The 15,429-nt window shown below is 39.4% G+C and overlaps 1 protein-coding gene across 3 annotated transcripts in view; it reads left to right on the top strand.

Moving 5' to 3' along the window:
• The window catches only part of LOC126418701 (nicastrin), a 131,335-nt gene that overhangs the window by 44,333 nt on the left and 71,573 nt on the right, over positions 1-15,429 (top strand). The window lies entirely within an intron of this gene.

The following is a 15,429-nucleotide window of genomic DNA, read 5'->3' on the forward strand; positions in this document are numbered from 1 at the left end:
TCAAAGAACTCCAAGCATTTTTCAGTACAATTGTTTACTGTCACAATTTTTTTCTGAGTGTGGCTGCATTTGATCTATCCCCTCCACGAGTTTTTCCACGAGAATGTTTCTTTTCAGTAGACACTGAGCTGCGAGCACGCCTTCATGCTTTTGAAATATAAACTATTTTCTCCTCCATGTTTGGCTACTTTCCATCTTGGCCGTGTTGGCTACAGATGCCTCTCAATATGGATTCGTGCACGTTCTAGCACATTGATATGAAGATTAATCTGAATGTCTGATAGCTTGTGTGTCAAAAAAACTCAATTCCGCCCAGCAGTGCTACTCCCAAGTTGAAAAGGAAGTGTTTGCTATCGTCTATGCCTTGAAAAAAGTTTTGATTGTTCTTGTGTGGGTGTAAGTTCCACTTCATTACTGACTATGAGCCCTCAGTTTTGTTGTTCAGACCTTCTGCTTTGTTGCTCGACAAAACAGCACATTGCCTCCAGCATTGGGCTGTCTCACTACGACTGTGAAATACACTTTGGCCCACCGCACAGCATACCAATGCCAAAGTGCTGTCCCGGCTTCCGATGGGACCAGATCCCACTTTTGATAAGGTTGAACGCCTTTGTTTTCACTTAGATATTAAGGTGCAACACACAGTGGAGTGGTTTCCTATTATAGGCTCCCGAATCACAGCAGCTGTCCGTGCCCATCTTATTTTGCGTTGAGTTGTTCACCTCATTCAGCACTGTCAGCTGGACAGGCCTTCGGGCAGGGCTTCTGATCCTTTGCGTAACTATTTTGCCCTATCACTGCCTTTTGGTATTTGATGTTCTCTTAACAACATTCGGACCGTCACCTAAAGTTGCGATCCCAGCCATCCTACAGTGGAATGTGCTCCTTCATCAAGGACATTGGAGGTTCTTGTAGATTATGTTATTGGCCTGTCAGAACTTGTTTTGGCCTGGTATTGATGGTGACATCGTACATCTTTTTTTGACTTGATGTCAGTGTACTACCCAACAGGCAGCAGCTCCCACAATGCTTTCTCTGTAGCCCACACTGCAGCATCCGTGGGAACACGTGCCTGTTGATTTTGTGGGACCCTTCCTTAACTATTACTGGGTGTTGATGCTTTCTCTAAGTTTCCATACATTATCTGCTGTCCTTTGATGTCAGCCGCAGCTGTGATTCAGGTCATCTCCAAAATTTCTACTATTTAAAGACTGCCTTATATGATTACGATAGGTAAAGGTCTACATTTCACGTCTCAGAACTTCCACAATTTCTACACCCATAGAGGCATTTGCCACGCGACTGCGCCTCATTCCCACCCCCCCTTCCCCCGCCAATGTAGTGGTAAGGTGGAGCGTCTCGTCCGCACATTCCAGGTTCGAGTGAAGAAGTATGTCACTGACTCCTCCACAGACAATGCCTCGACACGCTTCTCGAGTTGCTATAAGTTTACGCCGGTGGAGGATCGAAGTCCCATGGAGATGCTCCACGGTTGCCAGTCACACACCCTCCTGCATCTGCTCGTGCCACCCCACTGCCACTTTTGGCACATCCCTCGTCGCAGTTCACTCTTGCCTCTGCAGTCTGGGCTTGGGGGTTTGGCCGCTGACTGAAATGGATTCAGGCGACAGTCCCAAGTTGCTGAGGCCAGTGATGGGCTGGTGGCACACCACCACAACTGACTGCATCCCTGCTGCCCCCCGTACTCACCAGTTCTGGCCCGAAGTCTCTCGCAGCAGCTGTCATCGGCTACAGCATCCTCTGCAGAGGCCGTGGATGTTTCAACATCTGCCCACCTTAACTACCAGAGCCCTCCTTTTCACAAGCACATTGCAGCCAGCACTTGCTCTTGTGCTTGTTTGTTCTTATTGTCAGCAATTATTTATATTGTACCTGGACTGTTTCTAGGTCATTTGCTTGTATGTGGAAGAAGAATAAACTTTGGTTCATCGTGGCTGTGCCATTTGTGTCTTATTACAGTGTGATACAGTTTGCACAATGGAGTTGTCTTATTTTGATGTAATAGCATTCAGAATACAGTAACTTTATTTTCGAGCAGCTTTTCGAATGTGTGCTAATCGTGTCATTGAAATAGTCTAAAAGAAGGTTGTAGTGTGGAGAGTTATGAAATTTCTGGATACTCATCTTGTGAATGTTGCAGTTCGTCTTGTTTCCGTGATAGCTAAGAAAAATTTGAGAGGAGCTCCACATTATGCAAGTCGCCATTTTGTAGGTTTGTTTTCACTCAGACTTGTTTCAGTACCTGTTTAGCTACATTCAGTGGGTTTATTAGTTTACTGGCTGCTACCTGCTGCTTCGCTCACATATCAGTAGTTTTATTATGATGAGTGATGGTGAGTAAGCGAGCTAGTAATTTTACAAGATGTCTGTGTGTATATAGTGGTGTAGAGACGTATTTATAAAAAATATATGTAATGCTGGTATGTAGGTACATAATGAATGTGTTTATATTATTTTGCTGTACGTCAAATAAAAAAACTTGCTTTATAATTTCTAATTATATTTTTAAAAAATGCCTCAACTCATTACATCCACGCAGAAGTATAGTTTTTAGGGTTTTTCTGGCTCACCTAGTACTGGATACGAGATTTTGCCACCAGAACGCATTCCAACCATTTCTCCCTTCCTTTTTAATGCATTATGGTGTCAAATTTTTATGCTACTCTCTGTGATGACTAATTTATGATTAACATAGTTATTTAATAGATCATAATCAAATGCAGCCACACCAGATATAAATTAGATTATATTAGATTCAGTTTTCATTCCATTGACCTGAAATTGAGATGATTCTTGTTGGTGTGGAACCAAAAGCCTCCCATGTTCCACATATAAAGGTATGAATCTCAGTTTGTGGTACAGGCTTTAAAGGATGTCACCGTTGTGAGTCTTCAAAAGTCTTGGAAGCTATGATAGACGTGTGACACTCAGTGACTAAAATGCAATTTGGCTTGTGACTACTCTAATGTCTCTGTAGCTCGTAAGACGACCTGACATTATGCATCCAAGATCCAGCATCCAAGATCCAGCAGACATGAGATTGTTCTGAGGTTTGTTGGATTTGAGTAACTTTGACAGCTTGAGCTCTTTCAGAACTATGCGCAAAATCAGACTTACGTTTGCGAGGCTTATAGCGTAGTTTTAAATTCTCGGGCTTACCATCTGATTTTATTGTTGTACTTTCACCAAAATGCTCACAGCAACGTTGGATTTGCAGTGTCATGGAATAATCTATAGACATTAAGAGCAGCCAACCATCGTGCCAGTGTCATTTGCATGCCACTCACAAATACCATATTAAAAGATGTTCACAATACTGAGAGAGAGAAAACTTTCTGCAGTACTCTATGGTCTGCCTCAGTGGTCAAGCTATCTCCATACCAGAGAGATAAAACTAACTCTCTCTCTCTCTCTCTCTCTCTCTCTCTCTCTCTCTCTCTCTCTCTTTGCTCCATACCAGATACTATCAGAATAAATTCAGCAGTAGTGTCGTAAAAACATAACATAAAGAGTTACAGGTAGTATGGAAATATGGATCAAACACATAGAGGATTGTATAAAAATAGCATTCATTTTGTTGAATCATATTACAGTATGTAGAACATGTCAAACAATAGAAGCATTTTACAAATATGTTAAAAGTTCAACAATTGGAGTGTAAAAGACTTTTTCAAAGAGTAATTATTGTTCCAAATTTCATGTTATAGTCTTCAAACCAATAAATATGTTGTACTACACTGTTTCTAAAGGAGCCTATGCTCTTCCTTGGTGTTCAAGCTATCTCCATAACAAATTTCATCAAACTGGCTCAGTGGTTTAGTCGTGTAAGTGTAACAGACAGTTACTTTTGCATTTATAATATTAGTATGGATTTTCTTTCCGCAGAATTGTTGTAACATGTTAACATATGGGGGGAGGGGGGTGTTATACGTACTTTTGGCACAAAATATTTATGTTTGTAAAAGGAACAATTATTCTCAAATATTTTACACTAATTTGCATACAGTACAGATTTGAGATGTGTCACTGACTTGAGGCATTCTGTATTGTTCATTTACAGTGGATCTAAACATTTTAAGTTTATAGCAAATTTTGGGAATAAATTTGATATATACAGTTGTTTGTTTATGTCACATGATGCTGTTGGTTGTTTATGATCCACCTCAGAAGCCACAGCTTGTCACCTGTAAACAACAAAATATTTATTATTCTTCTGTTTATTGTTCATTTCCAGCAGAGAATCACTGTACACTGACTTATTTGGTGTATTATTTGCAGTTTTTGGTATAGTGGTGTTTTCTGCCTTGTTTGTGTGTAGAGGTAATGTGCATATTTCTTTCACTGTTGTTGTTACGCGTGCATTTTTTAAAATTTGTTTTTGCCAAGCAATAACATCACAGAATTAACAAGTGATCCAACAAACCGATACCAAAGAAACTTACAAAAAAAACTCTGGAAACCATAGAAACAATTTTCACACACACACACATATGAAAATAATGATGCAAGGAAAGTCCCCAGCCCCTCTCTAAAATTATTACCTAAAATTCACAAACCAAATATCCTAATATGACCACTGATAAACTTTAACGATGCACCAGCACACTATTAAACGACACACACACACACACACACACACACACACACACACACACACACACACACACACACACGCGCGCGCCGTGTATTCTGCCTTACGGAAGATCTTGTCATGGGGGAAACCTCATCAGAGAGGTCCACCGCATGAGCGTCTTGGGAAGTGATTCCAGTGGTGATTTCCTGTTGCCTTCCACTGATGATGATGAAATGATAATGAGGACAACACAACACCCAGTCCCTGAGCGGAGAAAATCTCTGATCCAGCCGGGAATCAAACCCGGGCCCCGGTGTGACAATTCGCTGCGCTTACCACTCAGCTATCAAGACGGACACAGACAAATACAAGCACACTGAAAACAGAAGTGTAAAGGACTCGAGTGGCTTAATAGAAGTAATGAAAACATTGCAAACACAGTGACATTAATTTCATTTGTCACACTGCCCATGCACACTCACATTTCAACAGAAGAAAGCACCAACATCATATAAAGAATCTTGCAGTTACGAGGAAACATATGTGCAAAAAAATAGAAGAAATATCAACCATGCTCATTACAGAATAAAACTACTTCATATTCAGCAACAAGTTTTACCTGCAACAAGAACGACTATCTGTGGGATCTGCAATCTGTGGCTTCCCAGCTGAAATTTTCATCAGTCACACAGAAAATCCTTTGACAAAATAGTTAAACCAATGCAGCACAAAACAAAATAATGCTGCAGATATATGGGAATTATAATGTATAGATAGATGAATCACTGTCTCATATAAAAGAAGCCCACAAAGACATAAACACTATCTAATCACAAATATAGTTCACCATTGAACACAGAAAACTAAATTTCTTAGACCTCACCATTAACAAGAGAAACAACAAACATGAGTTCACAATTTATAGGAAATGTACAATCATCAGCACCAACATTCATAACCAGTCCAGTCACCACATAACCCATAAACAATCCAGTTTAGAGATATTTGCCACACACACTGAACAAAACATCTATTAACAAACATGGCCACACTGAAGAACTGAACACAATATAACACACAGCTCAGGAAGATGGATATGACCCAAAGATAGTAGATGAAATAAACTAAAAATACAGAAACAGGCAACACATAATCAGGAAACATAACATACACAAATACGACACATCTCACAACAAATCAGTGGACAGAAAGCAACAAATGGCACGTAATCACCTATAACAAGAAAGTTACACACAGGGTAGGCAATACACTGAAGAGACAAGGACTCAACATAGCATACTGAATCCATAACACAACGCAGTACAGACTGGGAAAATGTACCACCAATACTGTCAAACACAGCCACTCAGTATGTTTTCCCTGTCTGTCATTTTGTGTATGTGGGTCAAAAATGCAGGAATATTAGAACCAGGTATACAGAACATCTCAGAGCATTGAAAAGTAATAGCTCTCACTCAGCATTTGCTGATCACCTACTAGCACAGAATCTCCATCCAATGAACACAGAAAATTATTAAAGTTAGTAGTGACCTACACCAAAAACTAACAATAGAAGAAAATTATTACATCCAAAAATCAGTAGCCCAAGGAAGGAAATTAATAAACAAATACACGTTACTATGCAATAAAACACTTTTTCCCACAATAGAGGAACTATACAAGTGACCCCACCCCAAAACTTCATATTGTCACTGTTGTGTCTAGGCAAGACAGCCTAGACACAATGAGAGGAAGCCGAAAGGCAAGCGCTTAAACTCACGCAGGCTGGCGTGAGGTCTGAAACAGGATACGTAATGAATGCTATAAAGAAAAGTACGTAGCTTCTGGAATACTTAACTTTAATCCACATTTGTAGAACATCGCTCTTGATGATACATTAATAGAATCTCAATATCAATTGAATACGGCGCCTTGCTAGGTCGTAGCAAATGTAGCTGAAGGCTGTGCTAACTATCGTCTTGGCAAATGAGAGCGTATTTGTCAGTGTAGCGTTGCTAGCAAAGTCGGCTGTACAACTGGGGCGAGTGCTAGTATGTGTCTCTAGACCTGCCGTGTGGTGGCGCTCGGTCTGCTATCACTGACAGTGGCGACACGCGGGTCCGACGTATACTAATGGACCGTGGCCGATTTAAAGGCTACCACCTAGCAAGTGTGGTGTCTGGCGGTGACACCACAGTCACCCTCAATAATTAAATTTCCTCCTGTGCTCCACACCTCCACACCATTCACTCTACTCCTCCCCCCCTCCCCCCCCCCCCCCCTCTCTCTCTCTCTCTCTCTCTCTCTCTCTCTCTCTCTCTCTCTCTCTCTCTCTAAGTATTTGACAATAACTGCGACAAGTGGTTAACATGTAACAACAATTTTGCACAAAAAAATAAACAAATAAACCTACTGAGGATTGACAAAAAGTGCCAAAACATGTCTGGGTGGAAACAAAACTACAGAACTGTGTCTTGCCTAAGGCAGAAATCCTCTCCAATTTTTGGACACTTGATACACACGTAACACAACAACAACAATAACAACAGTAATAATAATAATAATAATAACCCCGTGGAGGCCCGGGAAAAGAATAGGCCTCCGGTATGTTCTGCCAGTCATAAAAGGTGACGAAAAGAACAAACCACTACTAGGGCTAACCCCCCTTTTAATGTGATTAGTTGGTTCAGGACAGAACTAATGAAGCCACGGACAAGCGCTGTCATGGTTGGGGACGACGCTTGAACCCTATGCCCGTCCACAATGGTAACGACACTGCTAGCCACACAGGAAATAATTTAAATCCAAATAGAGGTGTTTTGCAGGATATGCTTCCTGCAACCACTCTAGAAGGAAAACAAAGACAGAGATGGTCAGATGAAGTTAACCGACACCTCATGTTCTGTTATTACCAAGCAACAAACTTAGGAACCAACACAACTGGATACAGATCACAAGTATACACAACATTTATTACCAGATACCCAGAATTAATATTTTTAACAGAATAACGACTAGCTGATCAGATCCATGTAATAATCAGAAATAACAGGATACCCCAGTCAGAACTAGAAAACATCAAACAATAAGTACAACAAATACTGGAACAAAATAATGTGCAATCAGAAGATGAAGAAAATACAGTAATGGACTCAAACATCCCAGAGCAAACAAGCAAAGAACAACACGCATCAATTAAACAATCAGAGGAAAATGAAATCTTAAGACAGCCATACATACAATAAACATACAAAGACACAAAACCAGACATTAGACCATTCTTGCATAGACCCCAAATAACCCACAAGTCGAAACAACAACAACAACTATCAACACAATCATACACAACAAAATAAATGAAAATACAGCTATGGAAGCACTCACTACACTAAATACACACACTAGGCAGAGATCAGAACCAACCAACACACAGAAGAAACCCACAAAACCAGCATGGCAACACAGGCTGCAGATCAGAATAGAAAAACTGAGAAAAGACATCGGACAGCTAACACAATTTATAAGGAATGAAATATCAGACAAAAAACGAAAAAGGTTAGGTAAAATCTCACAACAAGAAGCGATAGAGCAATTAGATGAAAAGAAGCAGAAATTACAAGCAGTGGCCAAACGACTTACAAGATACAAAAAAAAGTGAAAATAGAAGGAAACAAAACCAAACATTCAACACAAACTGAAAGAAATTTTACCAGACAGTAGATAACACACACATTAAAATAGACAATCCACCAAACATAACAGACATGGAACACTTCTGGAGCAACATATGGTCAAACCCGATACAACATAACACAGTGGATACAAGCAGAAACAGACACATACAAGATGATACCACAAATGCCTGAATTGATAATTTTGCAACATGAAGTCACCCAAGCAATTAATTCTACGCACAATTGGAAAGCCCCTGGAAAAGATAAAATAGCAAATTTCTGGCTAAAGAAGTTCACCTCAAGACATTCACATCCAACTAAATTATTTCCCATGCACCCTCCCACCACCACCTACTCCAGTCCTGTAACCCGGAAGGTGTACACGATCAAAGGCAGAGCCACGTGTGAAAGCACCCACGTGATCTACCAACTGACCTGCCTACACTGTGACGCATTCTATGTGGGAATGACCAGCAACAAACTGTCCATTCGCATGAATGGACACAAGCAGACAGTGTTTGTTGGTAATGAGGATCACCCTGTGGCTAAACATGCCTTGGTGCACGGCCAGCACATCTTGGCACAGTGTTACACCGTCCGGGTTATCTGGATACTTCCCACTAACACCAACCTATCCGAACTCCGGAGATGGGAACTTGCTCTTCAATATATCCTCTCTTCCCGTTATCCACCAGGCCTCAATCTCCGCTAATTTCAAGTTGCCGCCACTCATACCTCACCTGTCATTCAACAACATCTTTGCCTCTGCACTTCTGCCTCGACTGACATCTCTGCCCAAACTCTTTGTCTTTAAATATGTCTGCTTGTGTCTGTATATGTGTGGATGGACATGTGTGTGTGTGTGTGCGCGAGTGTATACCCGTCCTTTTTTTCCCCTAAGGTAAGTCTTTCCGCTCCCGGGATTGGAATGACTCCTTACCCTCTCCCTTAAAACCCACATCCTTTCGTCTTTCCCTCTCCTTCCCTCTTTCCTGATGAGGCAACAGTTTGTTGCGAAAGCTTGAATTTTGTGTGTATGTTTGTGTTTGTTTGTGTGTCTGTCGACCTGCCAGCACTTTCATTTGGTAAGTCACATCATCTTTGTTTTTAGATATAAATTATTTAACAGTTACATTGCAGACCCATACACAGTCCCTGATACACTTACACAAGGAATAACTTATCTGAAACCTAAAGATCAAGCAGACACAGCAAACCCAGCAAAATATCACCCCATAACATGCCTACCAACAATATACAAAATATTAACTTCAGTCATTACACAGAAATTAATGACACATACGACACAGAACAAAATTATAAATGAAAAACAAAAAGGCTGCTGCCAAGGAGCACGAGGATGTAAAGAGCAACTGGTAATAGATGCAGAGGTGACATATCAAGTTAAAACTAAACAAAGGTCACTACACTACACATACATTGATTACCAAAAAGCTTTTGATAGTGTACCCCACTCATGGTTACTACAGATATTGGAAAGATACAAAGTAGGTCCTAAATTGATACAATTGCTAAACATAGTAATGAAAAATTGGAAAACCACACTTAATATCCAAACAAATTCAAATAATATCACATCACAGCCAATACAGATTAAGTGTGGAATATACCAAGGAGACTCATTAAGTCCTTTCTGGTTCTGCCGTGCTCTGAACCCACTATCCAACATGCTAAATAATACAAATTATGGATATAATATTACTGGAACATACCAACACAAAATCACACATTTGCTGTACATGGATGATCTAAAACTACTGGCAGCAACAAATCAACAACTCAACCAATTACCAAAGATAACAGAAGTATTCAGCAATGATATAAATATGGCTTTTGGAACAGATAAATGTAAGAAAAATAGCATAGTCAAGGGAAAACACACTAAACAAGAAGATTACTTACTGGATAACCACAGCGACTGCATAGAAGCGATGGAAAAAACAGATGCCTATAAATATCTAGGATACAGGCAAAAATAGAATAGATAATAGAATAGATAATACAAATATTAAAGAAGAACTAAAAGAAAAATATAGACAAAGACTAATAAAAATACTGAATACAGAATTGACAGCAAGAAACAAGACAAAAGCTATAAATACTTACGCTATACCAATATTGACCTATTCATTTGGAGTTGTGAAATGGAGTAACACAGAACTAGAAGCACTCAATACACTTACACGATCACAATGCCACAAATATAGAATACATCACATATATTCAGCAACAGAAAGATTCACATTAAGCAGAAAGGAAGGAGGAAGGGGATTTATCGACATAAAAAACCTACATTATGGACTGGTAGACAATTTAAGAAAATTCTTTATAGAACGAGTAGAAACTAGCAAAATACACAAAGCAATCACTCATATAAATACATTGGCTACGCCATTGCAATTTCATAACCACTTCTACAACCCTTTAGATCACATAACATCAACAGATACGAAGAAAGTAAATTGGAAAAAGAAAACACTACATGGCAAGCACCCGTATCATCTAACACAGCCACACATCGATCAAGACGCATCCAACATATGGCTAAGAAAAGGCAATATATACAGTGAGACAGAAGGATTCATGATTGCAATACAGGATCAAACAATAAACACAAGATATTACAGCAAGCGTATTATTAAAGATCCCAATACCACAACAGATAAATGCAGACTTTGCAAACAACAAATAGAAACAGTAGGTCACATCACAAGCAGATGTACAATACTAGCAAATACAGAATACACCAGAAGACATGACAATGTAGCAAAAATAAAACAACACGTTCCCACATACAAGTATGCACCACAAAATGTACTGGAGAATGATGACTACAAATTATACTGGAACAGAACCATTATAACAGATAAAACACCACCACATAACAAACCTGACATCATAATCACCAATAAAAAGAAGAAATTAACACAACTAATCGAAATATCCATACCAAATACAACAAATATACAGAAGAAAACAGGAGGAAAAAATGAAAAATACATCCAACTGCCTGAGGAAGTCAAGGACATGTAGCATCAGGATAAAGTTGACATTATACCTATTGTACTATCAACTACAGGAGTCATACCACACAATATCCACCAGTACATCAACGCAATACAGCTACATCCAAACGTATATATACAACTACAGAAATCTGTAATTATATGAATATAATAGAAGGAAACATTCCACGTGGGAAAAAATATATCTAAAAAACAAAGATGATGTGACTTACCAAACGAAAGCGCTGGCACGTCGATAGACACACAAACATACACACAAAATTCTAGCTTTTGCAACCAACGGTTGCCTCGTCAGGAAAGAGGGAAGGAGAGGGAAAGACGAAAGGATTTGGGTTTTAAGGGAGAGGGTAAGGAGTCATTCCAATCCCGGGAGCGGAAAGACTTACCTTAGGGGGAAAAAGGACGGGTATACACTCGCACACACACACATATCCATCCACACATATACAGACACAAGCAGACATATACAGAGGCAAAGAGTTTGGGCAGAGATGTCAGTCGAGGCGGAAGTGCAGAGGCAAAGATGTTGTTGAATGACAGGTGAGGTATGAGTGGCGGCAACCATTACACCAACAACCTGACAACAGCTTTCGCATCCCGCAGCTACCCTCCCGACCTGGTCCAGAAGCAAATAACCAGAGCCACTTCCTCATCCTCTCAAACCCAGAACCTCCCACAGAAGAACCACAAAAGTGCCCCACTTGTGACAGAATACTTTCCGGGACTGGATCAGACTCTGAATGTGGCTCTCCAGCAGGGATACGACTTCCTCAAATCCTGCCCGGAAATGAGATCCATCCTTCATGAAATCCTCCCCACTCCACCAAGAGTGTCTTTCCGCCATCCACCTAACCTTCGTAACCTCTTAGTTCATCCCTATGAAATCCCCAAACCACCTTCCCTACCCTCTGGCTCCTACCCTTGTAACCGCCCCCGGTGTAAAACCTGTCCCATGCACCCTCCCACCACCACCTACTCCAGTCCTGTAACGCGGAGGGTGTACACGATCAAAGGCAGAGCCACGTGTGAAAGCACCCACGTGACCTACCAACTGACCTGCCTACACTGTGACGCATTCTATGTGCGAATGACCAGCAACAAACTGTCCATTCGCATGAATGGACACAGGCAGACAGTGTTTGTTGGTAATGAGGATCACCCTGTGGCTAAACATGCCTTGGTGCACGGCCAGCACATCTTGGCACAGTGTTACACCGTCCGGGCTATCTGGATACTTCCCACTAACACCAACCTATCCAAACTCCGAAGATGGGAACTTGCTCTTCAATATATCCTCTCTTCCCGTTATCCACCAGGCCTCAATCTCCGCTAATTTCAAGTTGCCGCCACTCATACCTCACCTGTCATTCAACAACGTCTTTGCCTCTGCACTTCTGCCTCGACTGACATCTCTGCCCAAACTCTTTGTCTTTAAATATGTCTGCTTGTGTCTGTATATGTGTGGATGGACATGTGTGTGTGTGTGTGCGCGAGTGTATACCCGTCCTTTTTTTCCCCTAAGGTAAGTCTTTCCGCTCCCGGGATTGGAATGACTCCTTACCCTCTCCCTTAAAACCCACATCCTTTCGTCTTTCCCTCTCCTTCCCTCTTTCCTGATGAGGCAACCGTTGGTTGCGAAAGCTAGAATTTTGTGTGTATGTTTGTGTTTGTTTGTGTGTCTATCGACGTGCCAGCGCTTTTGTTTGGTAAGTCACATCATCTTTGTTTTTTAGAAATCTGTAATTATTAATACATGTTCAATTACCCGAAAGTTCCTAAATGCAATGTAACATATACCGTACAGTTAAAAGGAAGTCACGCTTGATCAAGGTCCGCGTCACTTTCCATTTTTAACCAGACATAATGTCTGAGAAAGGAAAGATAATAATAATAATAATAATAAGCAGAAGAAGAAGAAGAAGAAGAAGAAGAAGAAGAAGAAGAAGAATGTTTGTTAGCTACCTTCATACAGTACACAGTAGCTATCCTTCAGCATTAATCAGTGTACCTGTGAAATTGATAAGCACCATATTTTGTTGCTAATGAAAAGCAGTTGAATCTAACAAGAAAAGCAGTAGGATTCTTAAAGTAGTGGTGTCTTTGCTCAATCTGTAAGGCACCGATTTGCAGCATTCTTGGATGTTTTATTTATTTATTTATTTAGCATGCAATAGGTCGCACATGTGATATAGGATTTGTCATTTGATTACAAAAAAATACACAACACCACATACACATAATAAATGGACAAACATATACAAACAGCAAAACAAATTACACAGACATAGTACATAAGTAGTGTACAAGAACTTATTACACAAAAACAAAAGTACGTGCTCATGATAAACAATTATAGATCAGGAACTACGCCTTATACACAAAACGTATTACGGATATTTAACAGATTTTTCATAAGTACCATAATTACGAAGTTGAAAACATAATTAAATTAGTTTGAATTTTTAAAAAATAAGTACAGGTTTCAATCCACAGTCTGAGACAGGTATTCATTTACAGTGTAGTAGCATTTTTCCATCAAGTATTTTTTTACCTCACACTTGAAATTATTTTTGCCTTTCAATTCTTTAATTTGAGATGGAAGTGCATTTAAAAGCTTTATTCCTAAGTGGCTAACATGTTTCTGACTTCTAGTTTTTGCTACATAGGAAAGTCTTTACAATGCCTTGTATTGTGATCATGGTAGCTTGAGGTGGTTTGGAGAGTGCAGTTATTTTTATTGATCATTTCCAGGCATTTAAAAATATATATTGATGGTATTGTCAGTATCTTTAGTTGTTTGAATAACGGTCTACAGTGAGTTTGTGGTGGGCTGTGTGTCATGATATGAATAGCTCTTTTTTGCATAATAAAAATGTCATTTAGTCTTGACCTGGTTTTTCCCCAAAAACTTATGCCATAGCTTGCAACTGATTGGAAATAACTAAAGTACACCGCTCTAATACATTCTTTGCTACATACCTTGGATATTATTCTAAACGCAAAACATGCTGAGCTAAGTTTCTGAGTAAGATGTACACTGTGTTCATTCCAGTTTAAATCGTGGTCAATTCGCATTCCCAGAAACTTTGTGGTGCACACTTTTTCTATTTGTTTGCTATCCAGCATAAGGCACATATTTTCCCCTTGACACTTGCATCCATACTGTATAAAGTTTGTTTTCTTTGTGTTTAATGTCAGCTTATTTGAATAAAACCATGACTGTATGTATGAGAGCATTTTTTTCTGTTGTGGTACGCAATGATTCTTTTATATCACTAATTATTATATTTGTGTCATCTGCAAATAGTAGAATTTTGGCTGAGCTGTCTGGAGCCTGTATATCATTGATATAAATTAGAAATAACAATGGGCCCAGAATGCTGCCCTGTGGAATACCTATTTCAGTTTGTTTTGGTTCAGATATGAGTTTATAATTGTGAAGATTGTTGGATGATAAAGTAAGTGTGACAACAATGTTCTAGGAATAATGTGAATTGACAGTGGGTGGTCTTAGTTTTTAATAATTTCATTTACAGAAGTTGCATCTCTATAATGGTGTATATTTTGACTTGGTACACTGTGTAGAGGCTCTTTCATCATATAGGATATATGGAAGATGAATGAATGAAGTTGTGAGTTATAGTTTATAGTTTCAATGAGTAATGTTAAAAGATGTGTGTGAGCTGATAGTTTCTTTTGTCAAGCTCACCTACTACTTTTTATGGTACAACCATTAGACTCTGAAAATTATTTGTTGTGAAGTTAAGGACTTCTGTATTTTGCAAGCATCAATTGGCACTAGTTGTAGATGGAATGTGGCTCTACCAAGTATTAGACCACATTAGTTTGTGCTACAAAGGGGTTGAGTTCACCTTTTCAGTGGTAGAGTTTTAGCAATGGTACCCATACAATCATTTAGATTTTTTATTGTCCATTGTGATTGCATTGATTTTTTTTAATGGGTTATTTTGTTTCAATATGAATCATCCTCAGATCTGATTCTATAAGTTACAAAAATAACCCGTTCATATCAGTGAACTTTAAATGCTGCATCCTATATAACGTACAGTCAGATCTGTTGATGTTTCATTTTGAACTGAAAGAGTTCATTTTA

The sequence above is a fragment of the Schistocerca serialis genome, chromosome 9 (assembly GCF_023864345.2).
Source record: "Schistocerca serialis cubense isolate TAMUIC-IGC-003099 chromosome 9, iqSchSeri2.2, whole genome shotgun sequence".
Lineage (NCBI taxonomy): Eukaryota > Metazoa > Arthropoda > Insecta > Orthoptera > Acrididae > Schistocerca > Schistocerca serialis.